At 39.5% G+C, this 16,215-nt stretch overlaps 1 pseudogene; it reads left to right on the top strand.

Moving 5' to 3' along the window:
• LOC149233356 (calcium-binding protein KIC-like) overlaps window positions 1-11,559 on the top strand; it is a 29,193-nt pseudogene extending 17,634 nt beyond the window's left edge.
• Window positions 11,560-16,215: the final 4,656 nt, after the last annotated feature.

Here is a 16,215-nt window from a genome sequence, read left to right as displayed (position 1 = left end):
TCGGCTTGTGCTGCCTTTTGCCTTGTTTCAACCAATTCTGCCTGTAACGCAAAGATTTCTTGGTCCTTATTCTTCAATAGAAGGCTCACCTCCGATGCTTTGTCAATGGTTGCCGCCGAATAAGCACCTGCATACTGTGATAGCTTTGTTAAGTCATCGGAGGGATCCAATTCCTCCTTCCATACTACATTACCCGTGACCGTTTGTTCGGGGAAGATAGAAGGTTGATCAATCCTTCGTCTCTTCCTTGACCGCTTTACAACTGCCCTGTGTCTTGAGCTGTAGAAAACATCCAATGCCGGAATATCTTCTATCTGTAGAATAATTTGGTCAGAGGGGTCTTTTGGAATAACTTCAACTTCTTTAGAACTTGGTGGGCCGCTGGTTCCACTTAGAACCTGAGGAGAGGTAACATCCTGCGTATCGTTTGTCTTGGAATTATCCCCATCTTTTGAACATTCCAATCCACTGATGATGGAGTGAAATTTCTGCCATTCTTGTAACAAATTGGGGTCTATAGTAGTGTCTACATTGGTGGTTTGCTTCTGCTGCTCTTTCTCCTGCTCTTTCCTCTGCTGCTCCTCTTTTTCTCTCCTCTGTTTTTCTTCCTGTTCCTTCTTTTGCTGTTCTTCTTGCTCCCTTTTCTGCCTATCTACCAGTTCTTTCTTCCTTCTTTCTTCTTGTTCCATTTGCGTTTTATGCTGTTTCTCGGCTTGTTCTTTCTTTAGCCTTTCCGCCTGTTCTTTTCTCTACTGCTCCTCCTGTTGCTTCTTCTGCTGCTCCTCCTGTTGCTTCTTCTGCTGCTCCTCATGTTCTTGAACAGGTCGGCTTGATGTTGCTGGGGATGTTGCCAGTAAATGCAGAGGCAGAGTTTGCAACCTCTGTTCTCTGAGTTTATTGAACTCAGTTAATCCCTCATCATTATATCGCATCCTAGCGAGTTCTTTAACATGACCTATTGTTTCGGAGGCAACGAACAGGTCATCAAACATATCCTTCTGATGCTCAAACCTCGTTAATTTGGCCTGTTCTAATGCATTGTAAGCAGTCTTTTTTGGGTCGTATGGTCTGTTTGGGATCGTGGCCAGCGTTAAAGACTGAAGCTTCGTGGCTTCCTTTTCTGCATGTTTAAGATCATGCAGAGTATAAACGCCACATCTGAAGGGAAAATATGGCCATCCTTTCTTCTTTTCTATTTTGAGAGTCTGTGCAGTACTCTCAGCCATGATCTGATATGCAATCTCCCTTGCTAGCAGCTTATCTGGAACATAAAGAGGAAGAACATGTGGGTCGGCTTTGCTGCCGAAAACTCTGATATAGGTGAAATTTTCTTCTCCAAACCAACTTGCTACTGCTGGTAAATCAAAGGAAGCTTGATAGGAAATTTTTGAAATGGGTTTATCAAAAATGGAATAGTAAATGGGGACCATGAAACCATTACAGATTTGATACAGGTGGTCTTTATAAGAATACTTCCACAATTTTTGATGATATATATGAATGGGTGAAGGGTCCTGTGCGGTCCACCTCCACCCGAGAACAAGAAATTCGGAATTGAAACAAAGAGTGTCTAGGATATATGCACTATAGTAGAACGGGGGCATTTTCCTTTCTGAAACAACAGACTGAGACCTAAAATCACGAACAGCTACTGCTAATTTATCCGAAAGAATAGTAGCCCAATCCATAATCCAACTGTTTACTGCTGCCTCCATTAAAGGAACCATTTCAATGGTAAAATTGGCAGAATCATGCAATCTCCACAGCCTACACATCATAATCCCCACATAACAATAAGGAGAAGCCAAAGAATCGACCGAGTACTTACCGGAGGATTCATGCTTGTGCTTGTTGGGGTTTTGCCTCCAATCCTTGATAGGTTCAGATTCGATCTCATTCTCGCTTGCGAACTTCTCCAAGAAGTCTTTGTTATATATTTTCTCTGGTTCAGGCAAATGATACATTTGCCTTAGGTCATCTGGCTTGAATGATCTGAAAATCCTCCCATCTCTTGCATTAAAAGTTCTGTCCAAAATGGGGATTTCTTCAATCGCCCATCGCACAACGTCTGTATAAGGAAGAATTTGATCTCTGGCCGCTATCCTGTGAAGGAAAGAGTCGGCCAAATCTTTGAGAGTTGCATCAGACTTCTTGAGTAAGTCCACACTAGCTTCTGTCACTATCCTTTCTGGTTGCTCAGCTTCAATTAGGTTATAAGTGCCCTGCCAAGTCACTCTGGTGAGCCCCGTGCATGTGGTATCGGATATTAGTCCCTTCTTCTTATTTGCGGCCGCTTGTCCGGCAGTTGGTGTTGCGGAAGCACCTGCAGTCTTCTTGGACTTCTTTCCCATCTTCTCAGGTCTAGCTTCTATGACTGAATTCTGCACAAGGAGGCAATTGGGCGTAATACACAGAGATAGCGATGAAAAAACTCTTAAGTGATACAACATATATGAATAGATGCGTAACTGAAGGATTTAGCTTTTGAAATGGGCGCGTATACAATCCGTGAAAAGATTTTAGGACATGATCTTATTAATTAGCCGTTTTCAATCCGTCATTTCTTAAATGCCCATTATATCTTTATTTGGGTGAACGATTCACTTAAGCATGCAATGGACGTTTTGGCGGTTGAGCATAGATGAAGGATTGCGTGAGAGATCAAGCTTTTATTACAATTGAATTGTGCCATCCCATCACTTAACGGCTCTTCGTTGAAAACCGCGCTTTATCGGATCGCAATCGGGGATATAATTAGTGCGCTTTAATGGTGTGTATTGGATATCACCGATCGCCGAATGCGATATCGCATCGGCGAAAATCTTTGAGCGTAATAAGACTTGGGTGAGATTGCCGCGATACCCGATTCCCGATTGCGCATCGCATCGGGACAAGTCTTTGGGAACATCACAACTGTTGTAGCGTGTCGCCGATCGCCGAATTCGCCGAATGTGTATCGCGTCGGGACTATTGGCATGGGGCATTATAACATGTACATGGAATATCGCCGATCGCCGAATGCGCCGAATGCGCATCGGCGGAAAAATTTGGGGTACTTAATTATAATTCATGTGTCATTGCGATATGCGATCTTGCGATCGCTTTATCGCAATTACATGATTTCTTCTAAGGGTTTGCCCAGAAAGTTTTATAAAGTGCATTTATTCAATTTTTTGGACTTTTTTGGATTATAATAGCATTGATACCAAATCAAATTTTAAAGGGACCCATTTCATACGTTAATGTTTATAAGTAAAAATGATATGAAATGGGGGGTTGTTGTAGAGCACAACAGTATCACAAAGTAATAGTTAGTATGCAGGGAGCTGGCAGCGCACCGCACAGGTCCGCAGCCAATCGGGGGCCTGCAACAAATCTTGGAGACAACCCATAGTTGTGGGTGCAGCTGGGTGAAGAGACCCGCAGCACGAATCTGGCCATACTAGAAACAGTTCAAGAGCTGAAAAATGAAATGGCTCGGCTACGGGAGGATAATGCACGATTGACAATGGAGCAGGAAAGGATTTTAAAAAGTTTGTCTGACAAACAGAACCCGCCATTAGCTAACCCCAGCGCAGAACAACAGAGAATGACGGAGGAGCAACGTTATCAAGCAGAATCTGAAATCCCTGAAGAAGGAGAGGACCAATCTGATAATGCATCAGAACAGCAGACCTCAAAGCGTCAAAAGGTGGAATTACAAGGAGAATTTCAGAAGATTAAACCCCCACACTACGATGGGGAACAAGAGGAAGCAGCTGAGGCATGGCTAATCAATATGAATAAATATTTTCAGTTATATGAATATGATCATAACTTGAAGGCACGATTGGCTATCTTCCAGTTACAAGGGAAGGCGACACTGTGGTGGGAGGAAGTTAAAATCGTTAAAGGGGTAACTGAACGAACCATAACGTGGGAAAAATTCCAGAAATATTTTAAGGAGAGATACTTGACAGAACGCTTTTATGATGAAAAGGCAAAGGAATTCCATGATCTGCGATTGGGACAGCAGACTATGGATGAGTTCATCAATTGTTTCACATCTTTGCTCCGCTATGTACCCTACCTTAAAGAAGAAAAAGCCAAGGTGCAGCGGTTTGTTAGCAGTCTACCCATGTATATTAGGGAAAGGATTGAATTTGACAATCCTAGAACCATGGATGAAGCTATTCGCAAGGCTAGAATCTGCTACCAGCAGAGCAAACAGAAAGGGGACAGTTCCAACAGAAAATGGAATGAGAAAAAGAATAGTAAAATTGTTGGAAATAGTAGGGGAAGTCGAAGCGGTGGAGTCAAAGGAAGCAGCAAGGGCCAGAACAGTAGAGCAGCACCGAGAGGTTCATTCAGGTCCAAGCCCATCAGTGAAACCAGAATGGGTGAACAACCCGCCAAGATGGATACTGAAGGAATAACCAGACCCCCAGTGCAGTGCTGGGGTTGTGGCGGACCGCACTACGTCAAGAATTGTCCGCAAAGGAAGGGAACTGACCAGATATCCCAGATTCATGAGGCATCAACCGTGGGTGACGTAGGACGAAGTATGCCAAGAATTAACGCAGCCTTGGACGACCGCCAGGCAGAATACCAGCCCACCATGGTAGAGTTTGAAGGTAAAATTTTAGACCTTTCCATCACTGTTCTAATTGATCCTGGAGCTACTTTAAGTTATATTAGTCCAAAAATAGTTGAACAGTGTAAATTGCAGCCTGAAAAATTCAGGAACCCTTGGCTGGTACAGCTAGCTACAGGGACTAAAAGACGAGTAATGGAAAAAATCAAAAGTTGTCCTATAGTGATAGCAGGACAACCAGTAGTGGCAGATCTGAACATGCTTCCACTCGGGTCCTATGATGTCCTAATTGGGATGGACTGGCTAGAAAAGCATTGGGCTTTAGTGAACTGCAAAACGAAGGTCATACGGTACAAGGATGATGCTGGAATAGAACAAGAAATGCAGGGAATTAAACGACCAGTGCAGGTCCGGCCAATCACTGCATCTCAGCTGGCAAAATGCATCTGGAATAGATGCCAAGTGTATGCTATTCAGGTGGGCTATGCAGAAACTAAGAATAAGGTAAACCCGTTAGACCACCTCCCGATAATAAAAGAGTTCACAGATGTATTTTCGGAGGAAATTCCTGGACTACCTCCAAAGAGGGATATAGATTTCACCATTGAGTTAATACCAGGAGCTGCTCCAGTTTCGCGGACACCTTATAGAATGAGTGTACCTGAGTTGACTGAGTTGAAAATGCAACTACAAGAATTGCTGGATAAAAATTATATCCGCCCCAGTGTATCTCCATGGGGAGCTCCGGTATTATTCGTCAGGAAGAAAGACGGAACTCTGCGAATGTGTATTGATTACCGGCAGCTGAACAAGCTCACAATTAAAAATAAATACCCCTTACCTCGGATCGATGAGCTTTTTGATCAAGTCAAGGGGGCGACAATATTTTCTAAAATTGATTTGCGATCTGGTTACCATCAAATCAGAATTAAAGAAGAGGATATTGCTAAAACAGCCTTCAGGACCCGGTATGGACACTACGAGTTTGTAGTGCTGCCTTTTGGATTGACTAATGCACCCGCCACGTTCATGTGTTTAATGAACAGCGTGTTCCATCAATTTTTAGACAAATTTGTACTAATATTCATTGATGATATTTTGATTTATTCTCGCTCTAAGGAGGAGCATGAGGAACATCTCCGGATGGTACTGCAAACTTTGCGAGAACATCAGTTGTATGCTAAGCTCAGCAAATGTGATTTCTATAAAGAGGAAATTCAGTACTTGGGTCATGTGATAACAAAGGAAGGGATTGTCGTGGATCCTGAGAAAATAAAAACCATACTGGATTGGCCTGTGCCAAAAGATGTGGCGGATATCAGATCCTTCATGGGATTGGCGGGATATTACAGAAGATTTGTGGAAGGCTTTTCGAGGGTGGCATATCCTATCACGTCCTTGCAAAAGAAAGGGAGGACATTCAAATGGAGTTCTGAATGTCAACAAAGTTTTGAAAGACTTAAGCAATTACTCACGTCTGCTCCCGTTTTAAGTATAGCTGACCCGGATAAAGATTACGTGGTATGTACCGATGCCAGCCGAGAAGGCGTCGGAGGTGTGTTAATGCAAGAAGGAAAAGTGATAGCCTATGAATCGAGAAAATTGAAGGAACATGAGCAGAAGTATTCTGCCTGTGACTTGGAGTTGGCAGCTGTCATACATGCGCTTAAGATGTGGCGGCACTACCTTCTAGGAAGGAAATTTCTGCTATTAACAGATCATCACAGCTTAACAAATTATTTTAGTCAGCCCACACTGAATGCAAGACAAGCTCGTTGGGCAGATTTCTTAAGCGGGTTCGACTTTGACATTAAACATCTAACGGGAAAGGAAAATTGTGTAGCAGACGCACTGAGTCGAAAGGTACAATGTTTGTATGAAGTTACATTCAGTAGATGGGAAAATTCCTTGCGGGAAACGATGAAAACAATAGCAAGCCAAGATGCTGAATACCAACAAATGAAGCGGCAAATGCCACTTTCCAGCGAGGGAAGTCAGCAAGAATATGAAGTTAGCAGGGATGGAATGCTGCTTTACAAAAAACGATTGTTTGTACCAAATGACAACAACCTCAAAAATTTAATCTTGAATGAGTTTCATACCAGTCACTACGCTGGTCATCCCGGGTACCAGAAAATGCTGACTGCACTTCGGAAGGAATATTACTGGCCGGGAATGAAAAAGCATGTGGTTGAATATTTAGCGCGATGTTTGGAGTGTCAGCAGATCAAGACGGAGCACCAGCATCCGGCTGGATTATTGCAACCCCTGCCCATCCAAGAATGGAAATGGGAAATTATATCAATGGACTTTATAACTAGGCTGCCTAAAACAAAGAGGCACAATGACTCTATTATGGTAGTGGTAGATAAGTTAAGTAAGGCAGCACACTTTATACCAGTGCAATCCACCTACAGGGCAGTGCAAATTGCACACATTTTCATGCAAAATGTGTTCAGACTTCATGGACTCCCAAATACTATAATATCAGATCGGGATGTAAAGTTTACATCCGCCTTTTGGAGAGCGCTATTTGCAGAATTGGGTACACAGTTGAATTTTAGTATAGCTTACCATCCCCAGACTGATGGACAGACGGAGAGAGTAAATCAGATGGTGGAGGACATGTTGAGGGCATGTGTCATGCAAAAACCGACACAATGGGAAGACTATTTGCACTTGGTGGAATTCGCTTACAACAATGGATATCACACATCAATTCAGATGTCTCCATTTGAAGTCTTGTATGGACGAAAATGTCGGACGCCCTCAAATTGGAGTGGCCCGGAGGACAAATTAAGGTTGGGACCAGAAATGCTCAAGGAGATGGAGGACATGGTCAAAAAGGTGCGAGCCAACCTGAAGGCCGCTCAAGATCGGCAGAAAAATTTTGCAGACCGGAAAAGAAGGTTCAAAGAGTATCAGGTGGGCGATCACGTTTACATCAGAATTCAAGCCAGGAAAAGTACTCTGCAATGGAGCAGTTGTGCTAAACTTGCACCCCGTTACTTCGGACCTTTTCAGGTCTTGGCAAGGGTTGGGCCAGTAGCTTACCAGCTAGCTTTACCGAGCCACATTAGAATTCATAATGTCTTCCATGTATCCATGCTTAAAAAGTATATCTATGACCCTAAGCATGTGATCAAGTGGCAAGATATAAGGGTAAGGATTGCTTTTAATTGAACTAATTGAAAATGTATCTGGAACAAAAGACTGATACTGTTATTGGTTGCAGGTCGAACCGGAAGGAGAGGTCCTGGTCGAGCCGCTGAGCATTCTCGACCGGAGAGAAGTGCAGTTGCGGAAGCGGGTTATTACCCAAATTAAAGTGCAGTGGCAGCACTATGGGCCTGAAGAGGCTACTTGGGAAGACGAAGAGCTTTTTCGGAAAGCTTACCCGGAACTGTTTGGAGACACTAGACATTGGGACGATGTCCAATCTCAGGAGGGGGAGATGTGATGACCCCGTAAAAATGTAATTATTTAAAAGTTACTACAGCAAAAACTGAATTAGAATGATATTGAAGGATTTATTTTCTTTTGAGGATATTCTGTTGATTTTACATGTGCACTAAAATAATGATTAAAAGAATTAATCATGAAGATATCTGAATTCCCAAAAGGGAACTGGAAAAGAAAAGTTAGTTAATAAACTAGAAATAACCACCTTCCCTAACTGGAAGGGTTTTCAGGGAAAAGGGGAGGTTGGTTGAGAAACTTTGGGCTGTAGAGACAGGCAGAGAAGGAGAAAGGGAAGGAAAAACCCTGTATGGACTAAGTCTGGTAAGGACCAGATAGTCAAGCACACAGTGCTGGCTTACTGAGGATAGTGATCCGGTAAGCGGAAGCTTGGGGGGAGACTCAGGTCTCGAAGGACTGGTCTCACGGTTGGGTGGATAACAAGCTTTACACAGAGATTTGGCAGGAGACTTGTTCCAGACTCACCTTACCAGTGGAGATCAGGTAAGTAACGGAACCCTCATGTCCCCATAGTTATCTGTGTAACTTATAGTGTAACTGTGATTGTCTGTGCAATAATTGTAAACAGTATATAGTGTAACTGTGATTATAGACAGCCTAGCTGTAAAAATCGAAAGATAGTGTAACTATGATTATCTGTACAAATTATAGACAGTATAGCTGTAAAAATCAAAAGACAATGTAACTATGGTTATCTGTACAAGGTTATCGACAATATATCTGTAAAAATAGAAAGATGGTGTAGCTATGACTTTCTGTGCAAAAGAGAACTATAGACAGTGTGTCAGTAAAATTCGAAGGACAGAGAACTGAGATCATCTGAACAAAGAATGCAGTATATTTGTAAAACAAACCTTATCTCTACAAGATAAATGGGTTCACAGTCTAGGAGTATCCGAACCAAGAAAACTGGCTATTCATGCAGATAATAAACTCTGGGTCGATATCATATCTTGACCCTAATGATCACAGTCAGCGGTATAGTTCTCGTTATAATCTTAAACAAAATGCCTTTTCCTATAACCTCAACCAGCTGGACGGTGTCAAATAGAGATTTTAATAAAATAATGAGAAGGCATGAATAAACTCTGAACCCCGAACCCGGTCTAACCGTAGCAGGGGGGTTCTGGCGATTCCATAACAACGGAGAAAACCTAGATAATATCCGAATTTAAAGACCTGAACAGTTGATAGCTGAATATTACAACGGTCAAATGTGCAAATCATTACAAAGATAAGCCAAGAGCCATGCAGTAATACCATATTGACATTCCGGTAATATACAGCGGAAATAATTAAATCGTGTCAAGGAAGTATCAAGATATACAATAGCACTAAGGCCGCAGAAGTAATGTCTGCTAATAACGAACCAGAAGTCTTTAACCATACGGTATAACCGTTATGCAACTTCCAGATCCTCAGGGTTTCCTGTCACAGATTACCCATAACTAGTCGACCATACATCTATAGAAATCAGATGCAGGCGCGACAGTTCTTTAACTATATACAGATCTGTAAATACATCAACGATATGGAATAGACCCTTAAATCATACTGTAAACAAAATGCTTGTATGCCGTAATCAAACAAGCAAGATTCCAAAATGAGAAACGCATTACGCATCCGGGTAATAATCAAACCCTATAGTTCATTAAAGAAAACCATTCTTATCAGCATGAGAAATAAACATAAGCGTAACACAGCAGTGAGTTATATTAAAATTATAGGCCGCAAGCCATATGAGTCCAAAGTTAAACAAGCGAGCTGGCTTCCAACCAGGGCTTCATGATAATCATAATACATGGCTATAGCTACAGTACATTCAGCAAAACAAAAAAATATTAAACAGCTGTCTAATAGAACCAAGTGAAAACTTCAGCTTCGCGACCAAGGGTAAAAACCCAAATCACCGCAAACGAAGAGGTGCCCAAATTCCGTAATCAGTCCCAGAACATTTAGAACCGGAACAAGAGCATCGGTCCATCATGACCTACGACCAACCGTGCAATAATAAGGTCGGGGTCTCATTCTAAGCACAAAGGAAAATCCCTGGCAACCGAAGTGAGACAGAGGTGAACCAACCGAAACTAAACCCTGGAAACCAGATTAATACCTTTGTAAACTCGGCGGGCCTCATCTGGAGGGATTTTTCCAAAGCCGTAGAAGCTGGGAGATGCCCGTTCACAATCTGTCAAGCAATGGATAAAATATTAGACTTTTGCATAACAATTAAACTCAAAATCGCATCAGATCTTCTAACTGATTGTGTAATTACCTGGCCGATTTGAGAATGAAAAACCATGGAGCGGAAGCCCCTCTGGAGTGGCGCATGTGCCTGGAATAGCGGTGGTCTCGGCGCGGAGCTATGGAGTAAAACCCTTGCAGTGGTGAGCAGAGAGCTGGGAATCGCTGAGCAGAGAGGAAACCTTCGAATAATCCGGAGGAAACCACGTATATACTTTACCTGCCAGCGGTGGAAGCGTGGAGCAATTTTGACCCTTGATCTCATGCAAAAAACGCACATCGTTGATGGAGGCGACATTACCCAAAAGCAGGGCGCGGGAAAGTCCCAAGCTCATTAACCATACCCCTGTCACGTGATCAGGCCGGCGGAATTCAACGCTGTTGCCAGATGTCCAGCGCAGGAGGCGCCAACCAATGTGGGCAGGACAGTCTTGATACGCTCGAGGGGAGATCCTATACCATCGTATCGACAATAGACTATAGACAAGTATTAAACATTGATTAAACATTGGTATGACAAACGTTACCTGCCACACCATATACCGCCTCCGGTTAGGCATGTATACGAGGTGGTGGCTATACATGCAAAGTTATATATTTAAATAAAGTGCAGGCGCATAACCATAGTGTGGACACTATATAAAAGAATTTTTTTTTTGTATATATGTATTAGCATGTAGATATGTGACAGATGTGCAGTGCCTTCCGTGTCCTCGCGGATGCGGAGACAGGCGTCATCACCTTCCATAGTCTCAAGAAGCACATTCCGCTGTTTGGGCATGGATTCCATGAAAGACGAGGAGCTCCGGGCAATGATAGAAGAAGGCGACTTGGACGGCGATGGGGCTGTGGACGTGAACGAATTCTGCGTTCTCATGATCAGATTGAGTCCGTCCTTCATGGCGGAGGCTCAAAAGTGGTTAGAAAAGGCAGCCATGGATATGGTCCATACCTTTGATTTTGATAGCTCCGTGCAAGCCTTAATTGAGGGTTGGGAAAAAGAATTGGCTTAGCTCGCTCTCTTGCCCATTCATTCGTTACTTGCTGTAGATTTGTGTATGAAAATCCGAAATAACATGGGAATTAAAGCACTTCGAAATCATTCTTATATTGAGATTGTTCTCATGATCCGATTGAGTCCGTCCTTCATGGCGGAGGCCGCAAAGTGGTTACAAAGGGCAGCCATGGATATGATCCATACCATTTATTTTGATAGCTCTGTGCGAGCTTCAGTTCAGGGTTGCGGAAATGGAATGGATTAGTTTGCTTTGTGTATCATTTGTGTACGAAAATCCGAAAATAACATGGGAATTAGAGCACTTCGAACTCATTCTTATATTGAGATCGGAAATATTAATCGTTCTTATTTTAAAAAAATTGATAAACAAAAAACTAAAAACATTTAAGAAAATTATTTGAAAAGTCCTTTTATTTATCTTTCCGGTTAGGAGAATTTTTTTTTTTATAACTGTCAGAAATGGTAAGAGAGTTTACACCTATCTAAATTTGAAAAAATAAATATTTTTTAAGAGATGGTTTACATCTATTTAGCTTAAAATTCTTATCTTAAAGGGAAAAATGTTTGTTAATCTTAAAACAATAGTTAATCTCAAAAAATGAAAATGTTTAACGGAAGAGATTAAACTTAAAACAATAGTTAATCTCAAAAAATGAAAACGTTTGGCGGAAGAGATTTTACGCTTAACTGAAAAGCATTTAAGAAAATTATTTAAAAAATCTTTTTATTTATTTATTTATCTTTTTCAATAGGTAATCTAAAAAAATGAAAATGTTTAGCGGAAGAGATTTTACGCTTAACTTAAAAAACATTTAAGAAAATTATTTAAAAAATCTTTTTATTTATGTTTTTATCTTTTCCGGTAGAAGATTTTTTCGTACATTCAGAAATGGTAAGAGAGTTTACATCTACCTAAATTGGAAAAGAAGAAATGTTTTTTAAGGGATGGTTTTACTTTTATTTAGCTTAGAATTCTTATCTTAAAACAAAAAATATATTAAAAATCGTTACTTAATCTTGAAAAATGAAATTGTTTAGTTGGACATATTTTACGCTTATCTAAGTTAAGATATTAAAAAATTGAAAATGTTTAGCTGAACATATTTTACGCTTATCTAAGTTAAGATATTAAAATCTAGGAAATTTATTAAAATCTAGGAAATTTTGAATGTAGATATCTTTTACCGTTTTTAAACTAGATTTTGAGAAATTTTGAAAGTAATTCAAACTGGCAAGAAATAATCGAAGAATTTGACTTTCTAATATAAAAATCCCGAATCCTCGAATTGCGGAAAAGAAAGGAAAAATCAAGGATTTTGAGTTTCTAACATAAAAATGCCGAATTCGCGAATTGCGGGAACAATGAATTTTCCTCTGCTTAGGGTCGACCCGCTTTCCTTCTTGAACGGTATTGGATAAATACCAACTTTCTGCTGTTGGTGGTTGAGGGCGAATATAAATAAATATAATTAGTGTTTGTACCAGATGTTATAAAAGAAATTTTTCAAGGTATAAATTGAGGAACAATTTTGATACCATTTAAAATAAAAATTTTAAAAAACTAATTAAGAGAATTGCATATAAAAGTGGAAAATAACGCTAAATTAATGCCGTAAGGCATAAATTGAAAAACAAATTTGACATGTAAATGGTCATTTAAAATAAGAATTAATAAAGAAAATTACATACAAAAGTGGAAAATAAAGCTAAATTATTTACATTATCTAAAGTTTATAGATAGTATAATTTAAAATAAGAATTAATAAATTGTAACAAATTCTATAAGATAAAGTTAAATTATTTACATTATCTGAAGTTTATAGACAATATAATTTAAAATGAGGATTAATAAATTGTAACAAATTCTATTTATAGATTAAGAATCTTCATAATAACATGATAATAAATATTTTGATGATCATTATAACTTGATGATTATAGGTATTTAAGAGTCATACTAATTTATAGTTTCAAACTAGCCATTTAATTTATATGACAATGCTAGTTTATAATTCAAAATAAAACCAAATTTTGATGTCATGAATTTATATGTCAAAATTAATATAAAATAATAATCAAGAAATAAAATGGGAAGTATATACAAAGCAAAGGATGAGATTTATTTCCAAAGTATTTTTATTCTTTTCTTTTAATTAAATATTTTTTGATAGAAATAAGTGAGTTATGGTTTTTTTTGGGCTTCTGGTATTGATAAGTCATCATATTGGCCTATAGTATTGTAACAAAGCCTACTTATAGATTAAGAGTTTCCATGATAAAGTGAGAATAAATATTTTGATGATCATTGTAACTTGATGTGGGAAGCATATACAAAGTAAAGGATGACATTTATTTCCAAAGTATTTTTTCTTTTCTTTTAATTAAATATTTTTTGATAGAAATAAGTGAGTTATGGTTTTTTTTGGGCTTCTGGTATTGATAAATCATCGTATTGGCCTATAGTATTGTAACAAAGCCTATTTATAGATTAAGACTTTCCATGATAAAGTGAGAATAAATATTTTGATGATCATTGTAACTTGATGTGGGAAGTATATACAAAGTAAAGGATGACATTTATTTCCAAAGTATTTTTTTCTTTTCTTTTAATTAAATATTTTTTATATAAATAAGTGAGTTTTTTTTTTTTTTTGGTATTGATAAATCATCGTATTGGCAAACATCACAATCCAACAACAACTTAAACAGGCAAAAAGAAGAAATCTAAACTGGCCAATTCAAAAAAAGGAACATGAAAACAAACAAAATAAAACATGCATAGCATGAAAGTAAAGAAAATGGCTATGCCAGACAAAAACCCCACGATGTAAAGTGTATTAGATCGACAGCCATGGAGGATTATCAATGAAAATTCCATGAAAATACAGTGACAGTATTTAGGCTTGATGGAAGTCCTTGTCATATGAACTGGTTCTAAGCAAAAACAAAACCAACCTTGTGAAATCAGATCGAAAGGCCACAGAAGATATTTCCTTACAGATTCATTGAGAAAGGGGAGACAGGTCACAAGATTGGTGTTCTCTTCTCTCTTGTTCATCAGCAAATTGGAGGGATTTATATCACGGTGAACAATTTTGTTTTGGTGTAGGTAATGCAAGCCCTTGAGCACCTGCCTAGCAACCTCAACCAAATAGTGTTCATGGATTTTCTTGTGGGCTTGAAGAACCTGCGCAAGGGTACCACCGTCCATGTACTCCAACGCAAAAGAGATCTCTCCTCCTCGATCTAATATGCCATAACACTACACGATTTATGGAGAATTCGCCCTTCAAAGAATCTCCATTTCTCTCATTATTTGCTTTCGGTACTTAGAGGCTTGCCTCTGCGAATTGTTATAATAAGCGGGAACGGTAATGACGACTTTATTCACTTGAAAACCCAGCTATGCTTGGGCGATTTATTTCATGTTAAGCAATAGCATTGAAGAGATTTCCTTGGCCACAAAGGTTTTCTCTTCTCCCTTAAAATTTACTTGGATCAAGGGCTTATCGTTGGATTTGAAAACAATAGAAAAGGTCCAAAAGGCTCTTATCAGCCTGGACAGAGGAATCGAAGAAATGCTTGTCAATCAACCTCTTGGCATCAAAAACAGCGTTCACAGGGTTGAAAGCGACTTGATTCTTGGCAGGCTCTCCGATGAGGCATTCATTTTCTGTGAAGGAAACCATGGAAGGAATAATCTAATTGCCCTGATCATTAGGAATGATATCCACTTTGTCATGATAACCATCCCAAATACCCACACAATTGTAAGCGTTTCCAAGATAGATGTCGATAACATTGCCATTGGGATTACGAGGGAAAGCCATAGATGGATATTCTCATCATTTAACAAGATTGAATGTAACTTATTCTCCAACAACATAAATCCTGCTAGAAATTACACAACAACCTTTCTCCTCAGGGAGCTTCCATGTTTTGGAGAATTTAACATGTATGGATAAATACTAATTCCCTAGATAAGTAGCTGTATCTAGAAAAATAGTTTAAAGTGTTTTAGACTTTTCCTATAAGCAATAGATAAGATGAGAAGATAGAAGGCCTACCTGTAGTTCTGCTTTCCTCTCGTCTCCCTTGTATCGATTCCATCGCTCCTTCCCGTACTTAATCCACTTGAGAAGTACCCTGTAAACACAACAGAAGACAAAAACCGATCAAAGCATACAATCTATTAAATATAAGTGAAAGGAATCAGATACAATTCACACACATAAGCATTATGAAACAATACAAACATATGGGAAAAAGGTTTAAACACTTTATTAGATAAAAGAAGGAATTACAACCATTAGTGTCTGATTCAAAGCCATTCCTCCAGCTTGGATCCCATCCACATCACATCAAAAGCATGACAAACTTGTAGAATTACAATACTTGTTTCAAAGCCAAATCTCATAGCAGCATTATCTCCTTGTAATTCAACATAATCCAGCCCCTGATCACTTAGATGAGTGGTCAATTTATAGGAAGATGAAGGAGGTTTTGTCATAAATGGTGGCATTGAATGGCCTTCCATACTTAGAATTAGTTCCATGGAGGAAGGGATGAGAGGATAGGATGCACCTTAACTCATTACTCATCCATTTTCGAGCTCATAGGAGTTGATAAGTGAGGGAACCTTCTAGATGACTCCAAAAGATAAGAATATTCCCCAAACCCTATGTGAATTTCGCTCATTCTCGCCCAGCGCAGGTGAAAGGAAGCCTAAGTGCTCTGCAGAGCACCCAGGTAGTGGACTTAACTGCTCTGCATCGCACCTTCATAAGGGCTTACTTGCACTGGTCCCTCTAGAGGTTATTTCTGGATGTCTTCAAGTCATGAAACTGTCTAGGAAAGAGGCATTCAAAGGGGTGACTTGTTTAGGGCATGAAGCAATTGA

Source organism: Pinus tabuliformis, chromosome J (assembly GCF_031772625.1).
Source record: "Pinus tabuliformis cultivar Carrire ecotype Pingquan chromosome J, CPIR1, whole genome shotgun sequence".
Taxonomy (NCBI): domain Eukaryota; kingdom Viridiplantae; phylum Streptophyta; class Pinopsida; order Pinales; family Pinaceae; genus Pinus; species Pinus tabuliformis.
The sequence above is the reverse complement of the archived record's forward strand: the minus strand, read 5'-3'. Positions and strand labels throughout refer to the sequence as shown.